At 39.1% G+C, this 13,984-nt stretch overlaps 1 protein-coding gene across 35 annotated transcripts in view; it reads right to left on the bottom strand.

The window, feature by feature from the left end:
• NRXN1 (neurexin 1) overlaps positions 1–13,984 on the bottom strand; it is a 736,316-nt gene that overhangs the window by 35,086 nt on the left and 687,246 nt on the right. The gene's annotated exons all lie outside the window — the stretch shown is intronic.

Raw genomic sequence — 13,984 nt, 5'->3', positions numbered from 1 at the left:
AGCCGTCTCCTACAGCAGTGTCTGAATTAAAGAAGCAGTTATAAAATAGCTCCTTACACAAATTACACTCAGATATTTTTGGGGGATGAAAATCACAGAAAAAAAAAAGACTGTATAATTTAGGGCTCTCAGAGCAAGACTATCATTTCTCTTTGTCTGTTTGGCTTAAAATAAAATCCACAAGCTCCTATGACATTGAAGTCATACTTCTTAACTCGCTCTATCAAGGTGTGGAGAAGGCTAGCCACTCCCTGTAGATTTTTAGTGGTAACACAGCAAAGTCATTTTCAAAAATGCATTTGACACATGTTAATGCTCAGTTTGGAAGGACCTGCTTTGTTTTCAGTGCATACAAGCTGCCCTGTCAGCCCTGGCCTTTATTTATTTTTTTTTTTCAAACTCCAAGCAATTAAACAGGTGGTAGCTAACATTAATAATTAGCAGTTGTGTATAGAACTGCTCTTTAGTTTCTCTAATTTTCCACATTAAAAATGGATGAGAGAAAGCTGAGGTTGATGTTTAAAAGTACAGGGCTCTTGATAAGGGACAGGCATACGGATGTCTACACAGTCCCAGGGGCTTTATCGACTGGGGAAGAGGTGCCTAGGAAACTCATCTGTAACTCCCATCCCATAATACAGGGGTCACCCTGACACAGTAAAAGAATAACATTCTCCCAGGTTATGCTGCACCCTGAGACTCAGTTCTCTTTCTGTCTGAACTTGAATCCACCTGACATGGCTGTTCTGCAGTCTTGAAACTCAGCTCTTGCCTTATTAGCCATAATACCATGCAACTGTAATGCCATAACCCCAAGCAAAACCCTCTCCTATCCTAGCATTTACCTGTAAACACACAAAAATATTCAAATGCCCCAAGTCCCGGCTTCTAAAAACAACACAGAATGAAGAAAATCCTTATTTTCCAGAGCAGCAATGAGAAATACATGTTCTCCATTATGCGGCTGCTACTTGCCTTATTCATAGAGTTTTTATTGCTGCGAAAACAAGCGAAATGACAGCCTTCCCTGCAGTAAATCCCTTTTTGGACCTGGATTTATTTTGGTAGAAACGATCACCTTGGTGCACATAGCTCCACACTTAAAGCTTTCTGCAATGGCTTCCAATTAAAACAGCAGGACAGAGAGCAAATGGCCCATTTCCTTCCCTTAAAACCTGCTGCACCCACGGCTCTGTTTTGATTGAACAACTTTACCATGTCTTTACATGTTTCTTAGAAAGCACCTCGAGTAAAAGGTGGGCGCTAATGGAGAATGAACAGAGTGGTGGCTAGTAGTTTCCAGCTCAATCAGAGACGAATTAGTAGTTTGCTTCCCAAAGGCAGGACATGGGTCCTGGCCAGCAGCTCCCAACTCTGTGGAGCAGAAACCACTACTCCACAACGTCACCCCACCTCCTGCCCTTTTCTCCTCCCCACTGTGGCGTTTCTTTAGCTAGGCACAGGGAATGCTAGGAGATGGGGTGTTTAAAGCAATTCTGTTCTGAAAGTTAAAGCTGCCATTATCAGATTATGCTAACAGCTAAAATCTCAGCTGTACGTTTCAATGTGTACTCAGAAAGGCTGTTATCCCCTGCATCAATTTAACAGTAGTAGAGTGAGCATTAGGCGGGTCTTATGTGCATGGAAAATGCAAAGCAACTGCCCCCACAACACGACTCCATAAATCAGAACTTCTGAAAGTGCGGGAGTGAAGCCAGAAAAAGGCGATTATAATCCCCTAACACTGACTTGGAGGTGGCCGAGTTCTCACAATGGCACACGCAGTTACAGGCAAGACTTGGAAAATTTATTCTCGATTAAACATTAGTGTAAGGATCAATAAAGATCATTTGTCTACATTGCCTTCACTACCAATTGACCTTGCTGTTAGTGAAAGTAGGAAATAGCTTTTTTCATCAATACAGGAGCAAATATAGATTGATATTTATCACTAGATGGTCTGCTTAGAGCCTTCTAGTTTTCTTTGAAGGACCACAAATTATTCACAACATGGCAGGATTTCTTCAGTGATTACATCTGATGCATTTTATACAACATCCTTGTTTTTGTATCTGATATCGAACCCTATAAAACATATCATTTTATAGAGAACCTGGAATTGGATTCCTCTGCAACAGAATATTTCTTCCCTTGACTGTCTGCAGCGCTTTATAAAATATTTATTGATAGGATGCCTAAAAATACACATAGGCCGGCATAGCTTTAAGATGGATGACTATTCAGCAGACAAACACTAGATTTCACACCACAGGGTTCTTATTAGGCATAGTTGCCTAGAAATCACACTTATTTTCTGACATATGATTATAAATATTTTCATTAAAAATGAATAATTTAGCTCACTGAACAGACAAAATTACGTAAGTTTTACTTCTTCAAGGCTCCCCAGCAAAAGCTGGGGGGCATATGGAAGACCAAGCTGAACAAGTTCATGCCTTTCTGCCTATTAGTTATTTATTTGAAAACAGAATTTAATTACTCTTTGTATGAAACACATCATGTGTTGGTGGTTCAGCTTTAGCACAAAATGCAGGGAGGCTGTTTTGGTCCTGACATTTCCTGTTGCAACTTAGTGTGATACTGAAAATTCCCATCCTCTGCAACCCACTGGGCTTTGCTGGCTGCATACAGATGAGACAGGGTATTTCTCCACAATGAAAATGGAAAGGCAGATCTCTTTCCTAGCTAATTAAGGAAGTAACAAACATGCTCCTGGCTGCACACCGAGAGGCATAAATTCTCCAGGGAAGCCTGGCACCAGCAGCAGAGGTAGGCAGGGATGCAAATGGTGCCTGTCCCACCTCACTGCTCCTTTCTGATGGGCTCCTGCTTTGGGTGTGTCATTGACACCACAACATTGTGTGTGTTTCACTGAGAAATCTCCCACTGCTTCCACCTGACCTGGTTCAGCTGATTTCCCCAAGGGCAGACAGCAAACCAGATCTGGAGAGGGCTCTACCAGAGTAAAGACACACTCCCTCTCTGCTGCAAGTGCCTGGGATTTGGGAACAGTGGCTTTTAAGAAAGGTATCACCATGATTCCCAGTTATTTCATTAAGGATGCTGAGGGGTTCATCCTGGTCTGTTACTTACAAAATTTACCAAAAAAAAAGTTACAAAAAGTTACAAAAATCTTATCTTACCATTACTATAGCCTTTTTTTTTTTTTTTTTTTTTAAGATAATTAATTCCCCTGTGATGTAGGGAACCCTCCCAGCACTCAGGTTTTTCATTCCCAGTGGGGATTGTATGAAGCACATCAAGGTACCATCTATTACTTATGAGACTGCAGTAAAGTCTAGCTGTATGCAGTTTCTCCATCTATATTTCACTTTCCAAACAACATGGCTCAGTATGCTAAAAACACACCTCAACTACAAACTACACACCCAGCCTGAGCACACCTGCAATTAATTTCCTAGAATATTTTATTCACAAGCACATCTGTTATACCATATTCCACCATATTCAAGGGACTACATAAAAGCCCATTGTCTGCCGTCTGTAGGCATATAATGCATCAATTTCACGCAAAACAATAGCATTGCTTTCCTTAAAACAATGGCTGGAGGAATTGTATACTACAGAGGATTTCTGCTTGATGAGCACAGCAATCTTAATTGAGATTTAATGTTTACTTTACCTGGTTAAGCACAGAGCAAACACCAGAGAAATTACTGTGAAACAAACAAACAACAAAAAAAATACATTCAAAAGCTAATTAACAGCAGTTGAAACTTGCTCAGTTCAAACAATAACCTGCCCAAGCAGCAAGCGCTTTTCAGCACGGCGATGCTTAGCCTCACAGATAAACCTTTGAACCTGCTGTGTTGTTGCAGGCACCCAAACTACTAATTAAAATAGGATAACTCAAAAGAAAGCATAATATTACCTGCAGAAAAAGAAAATGACTAAATATTTAATTCTTCTCTTGTAGACAGTGAACTAGAAAATAGGCAAAGTATGTGTGTGTTTTTGGGAGACTGTTTAATCCCTCTATTTCGTAATGTTTAGAAAGATACAATCACCATTTCACAGCTGCTTTCACATAGGTCATTGTTGTACGACTCAAAACTTCATTAAAGTGTCAATTCAAAGGCTGGCAAAGCTTTCCATACAGCTAGGTTCAGCTTTAGATCAGACACTAACTGGGAAGTTTGCACTACCTTTACCAGTGTTAAGGATCAGCTCGAGTGAAGAGGTCTCCCATTCACTTCTTGCAATGGTTTTAATCTTGCTACTTTTACTTGCAGAGGACTACATACATTTAGTAGCACCACAGATTCAGCAAACTCATTATTCTTGATTCATGTCCAAGCATTTTGACCCCCCCCACGTAGACAGCCAAACTAAAACTAATTTCAGTCCTGATCCAAACCCAGCTGAACTCAATAAGAACACTCCCTGCTTCTTGTTAAATGGTGCAATCACCCATGATCTCCAAGAGCCTTCGTTATGCTTTATTTTCAGGGTGTCCTGCTGTATCCGATCTGGTAAGAGAGATACAGTTTACAGAAGCATGAGCTGTAACACTTCAGTGCAAAACTGAGGGCTGGGGACACTGTCAGGTACACACAAGAGAAAAACAGTACTTTCATGAAAGGAACAGCTCTGCATTAAAACATAGAAACATGCAAGGAACAAATAGCCCTAATTATTCTAGATAAAATTATCAGCAAAGTGGAATGCCACAATCTCAGAAATACACAGAAGACCTTATCAGACACAGTATCTAATTTTCTTAAGCCATTAGGACCACTTTTGAAGACTCATTCTATTGCTCATCATAGTTGGTTTACTTTACTCATTCCATGTGTGTTTAACTACCAAGGACATAAAGGATATGTATTAATGACTTATTTTAATGACATGTAACACTGGTAGCATACATATAATGCAGTAATTGTATAAGAAAGTGTCTCTAATCAAGGAACCACTATCTACAAATCTGCCAGTTTGCCTTTAGAAGTACAGCCCTAACCTGTCAAAATCAAATTGGATTTTCATTAAAGGTTCAACATTCATAAATGAAAGACAATTAAAATAATTTAAAAATCAAACAGCAAAAAGCCAGAATTGCTTTACAAGAAAACTCTTCACCTATTTCATCTTTAAATGCATCTCCCACTTCTGCTCCCATCCCATGTCAATGGGATTTAAGTAGGAGTTTTCAGAAGTAAGGATGAATTCATCTGCTGTAAATTCACTGACTGGGTCTTCAGGGCTTATGAAAGATTACTCCCACTGCTGCCAGAGGGCATTTTGCCTGGATAAAGATGAGCTTGTACCTGGAAAAATCTACCAGCCTCTGTCCTCAATAGGTTCTGTGGAAGTCCCGATCATTAAAAGAGGAGCCCCTCGATTAGGACTAGTTGGTCAGTTGTTCCACGGTTACTGAGACATGTTCTTAGATAAAGAAGACAATAAAAATAAATAAATGAACTGTTGCTAACAGACCACTTTGGTAGAAAACATGGTTATTCTAGATAGTGACACAGTTAATATACAGCAGTATTTTTCAGATAATGGCTGCCTTCCCTAGGATGATGGTGAAAGGCAGCCCCAGAGGTCATGAGATGTTGTGGCTACACCACTGTGTTAGTCAGGGTCAAGCATTCTTTGTCAAAATTTTGAAGCACAGATACGCAGAACTAGATCATGTCACATAGCTTCTGTTTTACCCCTGAAAAATGTGTAACTCTAGTTATTATAATAAAAATAAAATGATAACTTAAAAAATGGCGGTTCTGAACATGAAATCAGCAAACTGAGAATTATTGGTGTCAGGAAAGAACCATCTGAAAAATGTTCAGTAATAAGAATCTAGCTTAGGCTAGAAGGGAGGTTAAGATGCCCTACTGTTCTTGGTTTCTTAAAAGGGACAACAGGACTGTCCAAGACTGGTTTCCCAATCACTGACTCAATTAAGAAATATTTTCACTTTCTGCAATGTATTTAATTCTCTCTTCCACCATCTCTGAGAATTTAATCAGGGCTTACTACACTGTTTTATGGAGTGCTCTTCAGGAAAATATCAACTGAGAAGTTAGGGGTAGCACATCTGTCCAAAGAAGGTACTCTACCTGAAATCAGTTTACTTAAATGCAATCTTTTTCCTTTGTATCAGAGCTGAGAGCTATCTGTGATCATTCTCAAATACATAAGCTGTCCTCCACAGCTGAACCACTGCAGAGAAAATGGAAGGTTGCATATCATATATTTCTACAACTCTGCCTGAATAGTAGAAACCAACTATTCACTGGTCTTGACTTGACATGAAAATATGCACACACATATAAGTGCTGATGTTTTAGTATAAGACATGAAAAACAGGCACTTTGCAAAGCTTACCATGAACTGAACGTGGGTTAGTTAAATGGTGACACAAACGTGTAGGTGAAACTTTCTCCAAAATGCCAGAATAATGCTATTGACACTTGTTTTACACAATTCTTGCTTGGTTCCTCAAATTCAGCTAAAACTTAGAAGGCATCTGTTTGCTGTCACATTCAGAAATGGATGAGGAATGAGATGTTCCCAGTGTTGGATGAAGGAGCAGTACTTTCCACATCTCAGCTAGAAATACTGGTAATGCTTCATTCGACACCAGTTTTGCAAGGAAGGAGGGCCAGGATGCCTATGACCCCCAGTGCCAAGCCCTTGTCTATCTGGATGTGCTTGGCTAACAGAGACGCAGACTCTAGCTTGGCATCTGAATAAAGCTAGTTACCAAGATGTGAGAGAACACTGTTTAACCAACATTTTTCACAGCTTCGGTTGGTCTTAATCCAGTTATCAACACAGCTAAGGCAACATCTTTCCATTTTGCTCCCTACAGCTCATCAGTAGTAGAGGCATATGACACGCACAATTAGTCTGATACACAACTGATGCTACTTATAGTTCATTCAAGGGGAATAATGTTATTTTCTGGGGTCATCTTACTATTTAGTAGTCTCGGATGGTCCTGTCTAATTAATCACAAGCAACTGAGAGTCTTCTCTTGGAAATGAAATGGATTACAGTTGAGGTAGGCTTTCAATGGCTATTAGGCACTTTACACTGCATTTTTAGATCACTTACCCGGGTTACTTTCAGTTGCTTTATTCCTACATACAACAATACCTGAGGTTGAAAAGCTGACTTTGATCTCTGAAGCCACCTGGATACTGGGCTATAAAAAGAATAAGAGAAAACCTACTAGAGCAGTCACGTCACAGTGCAAGAAAGAAGCAAGGGTCATGGATCAGCTGCCAAAGCCCCTCATCCTGCTGTTGCTGCACACTGCAAGAATGATCCCACTGTCATAAAAGCTGCTGCTCTTTCCTGTTTCAGATGAATCACCTACATAGCACTCAGAACAGATATTACATATGGTTAGGATGCAAGCAAAAGGGTCTCAAACAGACTTTTCCAGGACTAGGTTGACCACCTCAGTTGCTTATTTTAGAGTGCCAGAAAACAAAGATCAGACAAAGTGACAGATACACTCTTATGGACTTAAAAGTGGCTATTATTTCCATTTTGACTGTCTGCTATGCAAAACCAGTGAGATTTGAATGTCGGTCTGTATCCTTTCTGCCTCCTGCATTATCAGCAGTAACCCTGAAGTAGTATTTTGCAAGAGTTACCTTCATAGCCTTTTCAGATGTCTCTGCTACCATTTCACTTATATTACCCACATTTATATCCAGTAGAAAGGGGGATTATATTACATAGAAATATAAAATTTCTGCACAGGTGAAGCTGCAAAGGGGTGGGTTAAAGCTGATAAAGATGACAGTTGTCAGTGTAGTTTACAGAAAATTGTAGGGTCCTACTTTAGTATGCCTCTAGGTAAAAATCATGCAACCAGCAATTTAGCACTTAAGATGCAGAAATAAATTATGCTCATTCTCTCCTGGACATTTTGTGTGCCTTGACTGCTGCAAGAGTTAGCAGAAACTTCCTGCTGTCTATTAAGTTATCTAGGATAACTTAACTAAACAGAGAGAGGAGTAGCCAAAAGGCTTTTCTCTAAAATCCTTTCCTAACCAAAATTGAACAAAGCCAACCATGATTCAACATGCGCTGAATGCAACATGGGAATCCTGCAGAGATTCCCCACTGGGCCAGGCTGAGTTTAAGCCCATATAACCATAGGATGCAAATGACATTTCTCAGGACTGAGCCCAAAAATGCACGAGTGAGTGCTGCTCCAGCACTGTGCCCTTTACGCCCAGGAAGAGAGGAGAGCTATTTCTGGCAGTGATGAAATGGGGGCTGAAATCAGTCACTAATGGTCACAAGGGACTCGGCAGATCCACAGACACAGAGGGCCTGGGGCTTCTCAGGCTGTTCAGGGCAGATGGATATCCTCTATGAAATCACAAGCTACATTTTTAGCTTGGCTTTGCAAACTGCTGTGAAGCTGGCATGCACCGGGGGAAGTGAGCTTGCCCAGGATGTAGCGCTTGACGTTGACCTCAGCGTCACAGAACATACATACATTTGGGAATAGAGCTTACCGGAGGTGGTTTTTTTTTTTTTTTAACCATTCCACTGTGATTTTGGATGAGCAGTCTCCACCCCCCCCCATAGCCACCTTGCTGCTCTGAAAGGCAACAGACTTTTGCTCTTCCTCAAGCTCCATTATACTCAGCTCCTCAGTTCCCTCATCTTTGGTGCATTACTGACATTTAAACACCAGTATTTAATACACCTGTGTGGTATGTAACGCTGGGAATTTTAGTCCACTGTCACATCCCTGTTACTGAGGAATTGTAACATTAGTGAAGAACTCACTTAAAAACATACTTTACTCCTAATGGCCATATGAACTCCATTTGTGTACTCTATTGTACAACATACTCTACACAAATAATGCACATTCGCTCATATTCTATGTACTCTGTGAGCATCACATTTCTTAAAGACCTTTTGGTCATGCAAGACAAAAGAGGTGAAAACTAAAAGCCATCCTCCACTCCCTTGATGCAGCTCTGCCCCAGATGCATTGTCTGCTTTGAGGGACCTTTAAAAATTGCTCACGGTCATAGTGCAGATGCAGAGACCTGGGTGATAACCACCCTTTTCTCAAATCTGAACTTGCTCGCAAACCTCACTGGCTTACTAGTTTTGGTTAACAGTTCAAAAAAACCTTTTAGACAAATTTCAAAATGCCCTGAAATTTCAAAATGCCTGAATACTCTAAGGTAAAGCAGCATTAAACAACACACAAAAACCAAAGTATCTCCCCCGGCCTCCAGTACAGAACAAAATAACAACAGCATACGTAATGATGTAGCCTTAAGATCTGATACTGAGAGTGAACTATGAAAGGAGTTTCAGAAAGAGGTAGAAAAGACAATGAAAGAAATCAGGAGAACTACAAAAAAGAAAAAATCAAATACAAAACTTATAGAAACTTAAAATACGTTAAGTCTCTATTTTTTGTAGCTTAGCTTTTAATGGTTTGCAGCCATATTATAGCCACGTTAGAGAAACCAACCAACAACAAGGGAGTAACATTGCATTTCTTGGTCACAATAATCTACTCTGTGCTGGAGTCCATAAGTTATTATATTCCTTTCTAGATTTTATTGAAAAACATACAGACAGACTTAAACCAGAAAGTGTTCTAACATCATGGGTGTTACAGACATTCAGTGTGAGAAATACCTTGTAGAGTTTTACACCATCTGAAAGATTCCCATTTATTCACTGGCAAGTAATCATTTAGTTCATGAGACGGAACTTAAAATGAATCATTTTGGTGAAAATGCCATCTTGCTCATTTTCCACTTCAGTTCTGATACACTTTTAGCAACAATCCACTAAGAGATAGCTTAGAATTCATATTCTGTGCTACGTAGTGCTACTTAGACTTCTTCCGGGGATAAAAAATCAATGACTTCGAAGTCAGTGAAAAAACCTCCATTGACTTTAAGGTTGACAGAATTTCACCCTAAATCCACCTTTTTTGGAAACCCACCCACACTGCTACACAGGACTAATCTGCCTGTCCACAGATGACCAAATTAGCTGCACACACAAGACATATATTGTAAGCCCTGTCTTTTTCATATAGATTTTTAAGGCTGCATGCTTTTTTTGTTGTTGTTATTGTTTGTTTGTTTTCCCCCCCTAACTACATTCTAAAACATTAGTAGAGAAAAATAAGCAGTACTTCTTGCCACTTCTCTGTTTCATCTTCATACGGTACTTAGATTGAAAGTATTGCTTGAAGTTTCACCCAAACGGGATGGCAAGATAAGAGCTGAAAAAAGATGGACCCTATTTAACTGTGTGCAACTATATAACTAAATTTAATTATGAGTCCTATAGGAAAAAATAAAGTACAATTCAGATGCATACAATGATAAAAAGAGAGATGCAATCCAGAAAAGCATAGCAAAATGCTATGATCATTCACACAATCCCATGAGACCAACCTCTCATACTTTTGTCATACCCTTCCTGAATCTGCTGCTTAAATCAGCTTTCAGGAGAAGGACAAAATACCCTATGGGTTGAAAAAAACATGTCAGAAACATTAAAATTAAAAACAGAGAGAGAGAGAAAGAACAATACAGCCATAAATCCAGTTTCTGCTGGCTGAACATGCAAAGCAAATGTAAATTTTTTTATTTTTATTTTTTTTGGCAGAAAAGCTCATGTTAGTCACCCAAAAACCTTTGTTAATTTGCAGGAATTCATGCTCTTGAAACAAATAAATGACTACACTTTATATTGGTACACACAACTAGAAAGAATGATAAAATGTTTCAAGCTATTAAAAATGTCATCCAACAAGTTATAAAAACCACTTCCTGCTTATCAACAGGTTCCAACTGCCAAGCTTCTCCCTGGATAAGACTTAAATTGATGCTTTCCTCCACTAGTTACCTTGGCCATTAACTTGAATACACAAAACCCAAGCAAGCTGTAACACCATCAATAACCATGTGAAGACATAAGGAGGTCTAAAGACAGGGAACAACTGCTGTCAGCAGTGGCAATAGGTGACCCAAGGCAAAAGAATGTCAGAAGAGAGTGAAATCCTTTTGTGATACAAAGCTGCTTCAGTTTAAGAGTTCAGTTTACGTGGACACTGGAAAAGCACTGTAGTTGTCAGTGGTGGTAAACAGACTGTGGACGGATAAACTGACAGTGGTCCAAGATCTCCCATATATTTGGGTTGCAGCAGGTTAAATTGTTCCTTCACCTGTGTCAATAAAATACTCTCCCGACTGTATGTTTGTTACTTAATCTACCTGGCACAGAAGCAAGTTCAAAAGAATGAGATTTTTCTTTAGAAGCATCAGTATTTCAGTCTTCTGCGTGCAGCTGAGTACTTTGGTACTCCATGCAAGTACCTTTCCTAATGGCAACAGGAGATGGCTACACCTCCTCTGCATTTCCTCCTGGCCGTAAAGCTGTGCTGACAACTCATAACTTTTTATGTTGTCTCAGATGTGCAAGGTCAAAAAATAAATTCTCTCTCAGTGTGGCTGGGGTTCTTGCTAAATCAGCATTACTCCAAGACATAAAGCACAGCTGAGTTTTTAAACATTGTCCTCAGGCTGTTTGTCTCTCTTGAATTCCTGTTGAATATTGATTTGGGATTTAAAGGCCCAGCTGCCCACCTAATCAGGTTGCCCCAGTCTATACAAACTTTGACTGATTAATTGGTTATTTTAAATGCACAGATACCTCAAGGACTAAAGCGCATGGACAACATGAACTTTTCTTCCCTTGCTTTATGCCACAAGGTTTTAGATCAAACTATATCATTGCTGAAATACAGGCTTGTGCTTCAAGTTATGATCACTGACCAGATTTTTCTGTGTATTTCTTTTTCAGACGTATCTAAGGCAAATATGCCTACTAGCCTTAGTTATAATAAATCCTAAAATACCAGAAAAATCACTTAATATTAAACTTGAGACCACATGTTGGCTTGTGAGATATTCATAACTTTAGCAGACTTTACATTAAGCAAATGGAATTCATTTTATACATGTCATCTGGATGCATCTCTCCACAGGTGAGCTACCATTTAGGCAGGTTTAATGGACAATTCCTCAGGCTGCCCTAGCAATTACTCCTGCGCTGACCTGGAAGGATCATTAATATCAGGGAGTCGAGAGGTAATTCAATTTCCATGCTGGCTCAGCCCTAAGCTTCTTCTAAGTAGATGCTGTCGGCTGTGTCAAATTATATATGATGCCTAGGTGATGCAGAAGACTATTAGAAGTAGAGCTGGGAATGACAAACTCTACTCACAAAGTTTTCAGCCTGAACTTGGACAATGGCCTAAAATAACAACAGGCCACAACCATTTAGCATCAGGAAACTCTAGCAATGACCCAAAATATTTTATTTTTGGGTACGATGCTATGGGAAGAGCAAAACCAGGTAAGAATTAAGCCAGGACAATAGGATAAGAGCCACTTTGCAGAGTTACATATTGAGAGATTTAAATGCATAATGAAAAAAATGACTTACTGGGAGAACTTTGAGGAAGACCAGCTAAGAAACGCAAACAGGATTACACAATATACCAGGTACATCAAAATTACAAAGTTTTGACCCTCAACACCACAGCTGCGATCCAAAAGAAAACAAAACAACAAACTCAGCTCCAATTCATCAGGTGACTTTTTTTACAAACATGCCATGAAATAACCTCCCCCATCCTCCCGACCGTAAATCCCCTCAACACGCTGGTTACAACCTGAAAATCAGGATAAATCTACCAACCATCTTCCACACTTTATTATCCTCAGATTCATTTAAAAGAAAAAGTGTCAGAAAAGCCTTTCCCCTTTACTTTCTGCCTAGTGAGTGGAAAATGAGACATTTTGTACAGACAGAAGCTGCTGCTGCCCCTCTTTAAAAGTCCCTTTACATCATTCGGCAAATCTTTTTTTCACCTTTTTCTTTGCCCACTATCACGACACAACCATCCCACCTGATGCCAGCCCTGGCTTTGCCAGGAGAATTCCCATGGTGCCTGTGCCAAGGCATTTTAACTCTTCTTAGGAAGGAAAAGGAGCAAGCAAACACCAAACTCCTCCTCAGAGGAGCTCAGCACTCTCCCATAAACACATACCTCGCAGCTTGTTTTCAGGTAACATGGAAAGCTTTGGAATCTATGCTCTTTTCAATTAGATGCCTTGGAGGTGTTTTTTTTTTTATTATTATTATTATTTTCCTTATAAATAAATAAATTAATACCCTTGCTCTTTGGTGTTAAAAGCAAGCAAATAAATCATCAACCCTTAAAAAATACACAAACACTTTTCATTGTAATAAACATGCAGCGATTTACCCTCCCCCAGAAGATTAGAATGAACTCTTTTAAAAATGAAGCTACTTTGCATTATATATCATGAAATATTAGTCAATCAGATATAGTCATTCATTTGTATGCATTTTTTCTTATCAAAACATGCATATAACTCACAGAAATTCCAGTAGTACAAATGCTCACTGAAACAAATCAAATCAAAACAAATACACACATACGTACACACACATACACGCATATTCTGAGCCAAAATGAAAAGCATGCATGGTCAGGGTTTAAGCATCATTTAAGCCAAAATAATTGCTAGATTATTAAAAACAAAGCAGCCTGGCAACTATTTGAAGCAGTTTTTATTCATGCTTTTATTTAATTCTTCTCAGTTTTCCTTTCCTTTATACTCATTTGCAGCAAACATGCTAAAAAAATCCCTATTGTTTAAAAAAGCAGCAGAGAAAAACAGAAGTATCCATGCTCAGGGTACCAAAGCGTTATTTTCTTGGAGCAGAAAACAAAACAAAACAAAAAAAAACACAATTTAAAAGCTTTTCTATATTTAAAACAGATATCGTGCAGAAATTTGATCTTAATATTAATGACATGCAATCTCCAAGGAGACATAACATATTCTAATTAAAAAAAAAAAAAGTCACATTCAGTAATCGGTGCAAA

This window comes from Anser cygnoides, chromosome 3, assembly GCF_040182565.1.
Source record: "Anser cygnoides isolate HZ-2024a breed goose chromosome 3, Taihu_goose_T2T_genome, whole genome shotgun sequence".
In the NCBI taxonomy this organism is placed as follows: Eukaryota; Metazoa; Chordata; class Aves; order Anseriformes; family Anatidae; genus Anser; species Anser cygnoides.
The sequence above is the reverse complement of the archived record's forward strand: the minus strand, read 5'-3'. Positions and strand labels throughout refer to the sequence as shown.